The 7,324-nt window shown below is 38.2% G+C and overlaps 1 pseudogene; it reads right to left on the reverse strand.

The window, feature by feature from the left end:
- Positions 1-889: 889 nt before the first annotated feature.
- Positions 890-990, reverse strand: LOC128527277 (uncharacterized; annotated as a pseudogene).
- Between the last annotated feature and the right edge of the window lie 6,334 nt (positions 991-7,324).

Consider the following 7,324-nt stretch of genomic DNA (forward strand, 5'->3'; position numbering starts at 1 on the left):
GGTTTTTTGATGGTCCCATTTGATGGTCCCATCAATTCTGGCAAGTCATTAAGGTCCTGAAGCCATCACCTACCACCACCATGTTTGACTGTTGGTATGATGTTCTTTATCTGAAATGCTGTGTTCTTTTTATAACAGATGTAACAGGTTCAACGTGTGTCTCATCAGTCCACAGAATATTTGCCCAAAAGTCTTGGGGATAATCAAGATGTTTTTTGGCAAATGTGTGGTGAGCCATTTTGTTCTTTTTGGTCAGCAGTGGCTTTCGGCTTGAAACTCTTCTATGGATGCCATTTAGCCCCCAGTCTCTTTCGTACTGTTGAATCATGAACACTGACTTTAACTGAGGCAAGTGAGGCCTGCAGTTCTTTCGATGTTGTTCTGGATTCTTTTATGAGCTCCTGGATGAGTTGTCATTGTGCTCTTGGAGTCATTTTGGAAGGCCGACCATTTCTGGGTTAACCACTGTTAAAAGTTTTCTCCATTTGTGGATAATGGCTCTCAGCATGAGAAATGGCTTGAAAACCCTTTCCAGAATGATCCATGTCCAGGACTTTGTTTCTCATCTGTTTTTAAATGTATTTGGATCTTGTTTCTTTCAGCGTGCTTTACTTTGTCAGAAAGGTTCTATTTAAGTGATTTCTTGATTCAACATCTCTGGCAGTAATCAGGCCTGGGTGTGGAAAGTAAAATGTAACTTTTCAAAGGTAAGTTTTTTTTAAGTTAAGCCTTTATTTGTCACATATACATTACAGCACATTGAAATTCCTTCTTCGCATATCCCAGCGTAACTGGGGTCAGAGCGCAGGGTCAGCCATGATACATCACCTCTGGAGCAGATAGGGTTAAGGGCCTTGCTCAAGGGCCCAACAGTGGCCACCTGGTGGAGCTGGGATCGAACCCCCGATCTTCCGATCAGTAACTCAGTGCCTCTTATCTAGATAAGAATAGATACTACACTTGATCTTAGCCAAAAGGCTGAGAAGCGATCACCGTTTATTCATGATTTACAAGAGGGCAATTACATTTTCACATGTGGACAGGAGGGTTTGGATAGTTTTCCCTTAGTAAATAAAGCAATTATTTAAATTTTAATTTACTTAGGTTATCTTAGTGTAAGATTAACAAGTTGTGTTTATTAATCATTTGTCTTTGAGAAATGACATAGGAGTATGTTGGACATAAGAGCATGTTGGACATAGGAGTATGTTGGACATAGGAGAATGTTGGACATAGGAGTATGTTGCTATATACGTATACGAGGTACTTTCACGCCCCAAAAAAGGATTTTATTTTAGAATTTATTTCATTTTTTTATTCCATTTTTTTTTTCAAGCTTTTATTTCACAAATTGGTCCTGGAATATGCCTGCATCAGGGAAAAAGAGCTCCATAGATGTTATAACCTGGTCATTCAGTACATTTAGGTCATCATCTGACATCATTTTATTACCACAGAACATTGCCGAGCCTAGACCAGACCAACTGAAGTAACCACAGATCATAACACTGCCTCCAGAGGCTTGTACAGTGGCCACTACAGTGGCATGATGGTGCATGCATCATGATCTGCCAGTTGCTCTACAATAGGCTCATGATGAATTTATCAGACCACATGACCTTTTTACGTTGCTCCATCGTCCAATCTTTATAGGAAACTAAAGCCTTTTTTCTGACTATCCTGACTAACAAGTGGTTTCCTCATGGTCCTGCAGCTGTTTAGTCTCAATCCTTCAAGTTCTTATCACAATTAGATGGTCTTACTTTCACTACTTAACACTACTTAACATACTTACTGTTGAGTTTTTTGTTTTTAATGATGCAACTTGACCAAGCGTTTAAGTGATCGCCAATCATGGTTTTTTTTCTGACCACATAAACAGTTTTGTCTGAGAGCTGATGTCAAAACAACAGTTATAGATAATTGCAATAATAATAATAATAATAATAATAATAATAATAATAATAAAAGCAGACTAGAAAACAATGGGCGACAATGGTCTGAGGAAAGTTATGAGGGCCAAGTCTCCTCCTCTTTCCCCCTTTATTATACAGAACCACCCACCCTTTCTCAAAACACCCCAAGTTTGTATTGATACAGCACCCAACGCTTTCCCTTATGGCTTCCTGCTTCAAATACTCACTGTTCTCTATCAGCTTTTTATCTCTGAATGCAAAAACACACACAAACAAACACACACACACACACATGCACATAAACAGACATCCAAACTACTGTACAGTTACATAAAACAAACCTTTCAGGATATAAAAAGCCAGAAAAACGAACGTAAAATACTGTAGCATTTTTAAAAAATAAGCTCAGATTTTATTTCCTCATGCTGCCAGAAGTTTTTTTTTTTTTTTTCCCTTACAATTCAGTTCTTGCCATGCCACCAGGAAAGAAAAACTCCATAAATGTGATAACCTGGTCATTCAGTACATTCATGTCATCAGCTGACTTGTCGTGTGGCTGGACTTTCACACGAGTACGAAAAAGTCCACGCTATATCTAAATACAAAAACTTAATCTCTTGCTTAATAAAATTTTGTTTGTAGAAGGTTAATCTTTTCCAATTTGCCATTTTTGTCCCCCAGGTTCCCATGTTTGTCTGATTCCTCTTTATGCATGTTGTCTTAGGCAGAGTTTTTCCTTTCAACTATAGTCACAATGTTTGTTGTTGAAAGCACTATAAACATACAACTAAAATTAACTTGAAACTTACATATATTTCCTCAACATATACAGTAATAACTTTTTTGACAGCATGTGATAATAAAAGTCATTTTCTACCTAAAAAAATAGTGACATCTAAAAATCAGTAATCATGACGATCTGCGCTAAAATGCTCTTGGGAATAATACCAAAAGAAAGGTCTGTTTTTACGCTGTGGCTACAAAGACGGTAATCGGGAAAGACTTCAGAAAGGTGATTTGTTATTTGTCATTGTGTCAGGTTCACTGGTCTGATACGCAGAGCTGTAAACAAAAGCCTAAGGAAGGTCGGCTTCCTATCTTTAAACGTCTGCAGCACACCTCCTGCAACTGGCCTGATAACAAGATGCAATATATTTCTCATATCTTCCCACTATCGCTCTGCAACTCATACACAGTTGAGTAAGTGCTCCTATAAATATCATTAGAATTAACCTATAGCACAGTAAATCAAAATCTATAAATCATGCAGTATATAACCTCTGTTTTATTAATCATGCTAGAACCACTGGGTCACTGGAAAACAGGAAATACCAAACAATATTAGTGGTTCTGACTCAGCTTTGATTATCCGAGTGTAGCAGAAATCACTAAGAAAACAGAAAAACACTTATTTCAGTGCCCACCCATGCACAAATTAGATAAATGTGCATTCAGAGTGAGACAAATAATGGTGCAAACTTGCAGCGCAGGACTTTTCCTCACAGCTCACTTAAGTGAGCATTCAGACACAACATGCAGACTCACATTGTTCCAGCTTTTCCTGACTCGGACTGCCCCATTGACAGACAGGTCAGAGGTGCCCTGAGCCGTTTACTTCTGTTCTGTTTTCTCCTGGGGAATATATAGCAAAGCTGAATATACAGTATGTGATAAAAAGCTGGCATTAGTGTAAGATTTTTTGAGTTTTCAGTGTCAGAAACTGAAAACTCAGCATCTGTGCAGTAAGCTGTGTCAGCACTAGAGAGACTGCATATGAGCGGGCGTTAAACACACAAGTGACAAAACAAACTTTTAAATTTTTCTGATTCAAGCAACTGATCATATTATGGTGATATACTGTATACAGTATATTGATTTGTTATAAAGAATTTCCCAAGCGAAAGCCATTGATTGCTTCTTTATGGAGCTTACATTATAATGCCTTCATTATGATGGCTTTTCCTGAAGCAACACTCACACACAGTCCTGTGCAAAAGTCTTGAGCCACTGCTTATTTCTTTATATGAAATACAATTGAATTATGTAGATTAAAAATGTTTAATGCAACAAGCTGCAAATTGCAAAGTTTAAAAATTGGTTGTTTATGTAACAGCCTCAACAGCAACCTCATTTCCCCTCTCGTCTGTTCTAATCATTCAGCATCACCAGTACACTAATCACCAGCCTGATCATCTGCACCTGTTTCTCACTGGTTCATGCCTTAAGTTAGATGTTTTTTAAGCTTGAATGATTCATAGGTCACTGTGTTTCCTTATAGGTAACACACAAAAAATATTCCCCTAAAACTGGTCAGATACAGGGACTGGATGAAAATAGAGAGCATAGAGAGAAACTTGCCAAAAATGAGGGCCAAAAAAAGTCTAACACAAAATTTAAGAAAGTCTGGCTGTATGGAAGCCAAAAATTAAGAACTGAGGGGTGGGTCAAGACTTTTGCACGGAACTTGTACCATGTATTAATGAATCTTTAGAAACTGTGACTTAGATTAATTTGCCCATATATTATTAACTGATGATTTAATTGATAACCTTTATTTAACCAAGAATTTAAAAACTTTAAAGATCTCGTTTTCAAGAGTGTCTTGGCTAAGATACAGATACATTATTTTATTGGATACAGTTTTTGATGTAAAAGTCAATAAAAATAACAACCAAAAACCAATGAAACAGCTACAGCTAGTAAATAGTTGTAAATGTCCTTTAAAAATACAATGAAACCAGGTTATGAAGATTCAGATAAATTTGTAATTGATGCCAGACTGAGTACGCAGCATAGGGGTATCAAGTAAGAAGGAATTCTATCCATGGCTAACCTATCGATCGAGGCGCTTACTACTCGCAGCATGTCAGCCATAAGGGTTGTTAGGACTTGTATTTGGGCCAGGTCACTTTGTACGACCGAAAACAACTTGTTGATGGATCTGATGGTTTGGTCTAGGAGAGGGCTATGGGTATTTAAAACAGTAATGGTGCCATTTAGAGACTTACCAAAGGTTTGTAGTGCTTTGCTTCTTTTTTACAGTCTTCATACGGTGGCCAGAGTGTGTGGATTAGCGGTGTTTCGTGCCGATGTGGAACAGAGTTCCTAAAGCCGCAGCAGCCCCCAGTAGTCCGCCCCAAAATCGTTTGGGACGGTGATTGTACTCGCTTAACTCAGCCTGGGTTAACATAATTTTTTGTATTTGTGGGATGTAGCCAGTTGTTGGGTAATGAGGATGGATGCCATTTAAGCATATTGTGATGAGTGAGGGCCTTTGGAATTATTGTGGTGGGCAAGGGTCATCATCGAGCCAGACGACACCAGCTCCAGCTTTCAGGTTGCCCTGGTGATTATACGAGCAGCCATCGACGAATGCCGTATGCATTCTCCACCATTATATGTAGGGTTTTCACTCTGGGTCAGAGGTAAATCAAATCTTTAGCGATTCGGGTTAATTTGTTTAAACTGATGTAAAATTTATAGCGTACACTTTCTATGTGATCCGTCCACAGTATAGCATGATTGAGTGTATCTTACCAATCCTGTTTATCCCGCGGCCAACGTTAATAATACAAAATTGGGTATTTATTAATTATGAGCAAGGTTACGTAGGATCTGGGCATATGTTCAAGAAGCAACAATTTATTGAACTAATCTACATTACATGAAACTATGCGATTTAATCATACACACATAAACACACACAAACACACATATAGTATACATACACATAAACAGTTCAGAGGGCGAAAGTTAGTTGAGTTCTTCTAGTACGGTTTATTAGAACTAAGAAAGTCACAAGAGCAGAGCCTCGGGTTTAATCTTACAGTTTACTTATGAATCACGCACCACTTTCAGCAAGGTATGAAGCTTTGTATGTTTTACTTGCGTTACATGAGGATTGGTTCACCTTCAGAGAACTGATTGGTTGGTAATTGGTTGGTTCACTGGGTTGAGGGGACATCTTTCAGAAAAGCCCTTGGCGGCGTTTGGTTCCCTGGTTACCGATGATGCCGCTCTGGGACTTCTTCTGTGTTCCTCTTCGTTGCACGGAGATGGTATTTATGTGTCGTCGGAGTTCTAACCCAAAAGTTTCTTTAGATGTCAAGGAGAGCGGAGTCTTTGATTGCTTGGTTGCGCAGGTCAGAAGTCAAGGTTCAGGCATTGGGAAAGAGAGGAGAACCTTGCGTTTTTAATCTCATGACATGGGTCCATTCCACAGCCATTTGTTCCAATCAGAGCTGATTGTGGGTGTAGCCACACCCCGCATGGTTCCTCTTTTTCGTGCATAGATTAACCTGTGATTTATTGTGTCACATAGGAGGCCATCTCAGTGGGCTCCATTTGTGGTGGCCTGTTAGTCCCTACAGTATATCACTATCTAATGAAAACTTGCATTGGAAACATTTTGATTGCTTGAAGACTGTTGATTTGCGTATTGAAAAGAAATGAAATAGTCTCAAGACAGAACCCTGGGGAACAGTTTATATGAATAGATACATAGAAGTGGACTAGAGATACTTATACCTGCCACCTGCACACACTAAGAGCTACCTGTTTAACAGTTGTCAAACCAACAGACCGTGTGTCCTGACTATCCAATATCAACTAGTCTTTACTTATACTATTATTGCATGATTCACAGTACCAAAAGTCTTTAAATAATTCAATAAATATTGCACAATGATTCTTGTTGTCTTAAGCTGCAATGATATCATTTACTACTTTTGAAACCATTGTAGTTGTAATATAATTTTTCCTAAATCCTTATTGAAAATCAGATAACAAAGTAAATAGATAGGCCAATAGGCCAATTTCCAAATAAAGGGTATTTCATTTGTTTTCAGGGAAAGGTTAAATACATATGCTAAAGGTGATGCAATAAAATCTGCTGCTAGCTTTAGACAGTAAGGCTCCAAGTTATCAGGGGCTGCTGATTTTTAAATATCCAAAAGCTTTAAAGCTTTATGTACCTCTGAGACTGTAAGCGGTTTAAAACTCAAGGGTTGACTAATCTTAACATGACCATTTAAACAAGAACTTTGGGAATATTCTTGAGTAACGCTGGAAGAGTCAAACAAGGAACCAGAGTCAATAAAATGTTCATTAAATCAGCCAAGCACTTCAACCATATCAATATTCTTTCCTTTAACAATGCAAGGGGGAAGTTCAGGAGTAGTTGTAAGTCCTGTCAGAGATTTAACAGTCTTCCAAAATTTCAAGTTTTTTTTTTTTTTTTGCGCAATTGATTTTTCCATTAAGAAATATTCAGCTTTGGCTTTCCTTATTGAAACAGTGCATGCATTGTGCAATTGCCGGAAAGAAAACCAGTCTGAATCTAGTTTAGTTTTCCTGGCTTTTGCTTTTGTCACATTATGCTCAAGCAGTAAATTGGACAGATCTGAAGC

The sequence above is a fragment of the Clarias gariepinus genome, chromosome 6 (genome assembly GCF_024256425.1).
Source record: "Clarias gariepinus isolate MV-2021 ecotype Netherlands chromosome 6, CGAR_prim_01v2, whole genome shotgun sequence".
NCBI classification, from domain to species: domain Eukaryota; kingdom Metazoa; phylum Chordata; class Actinopteri; order Siluriformes; family Clariidae; genus Clarias; species Clarias gariepinus.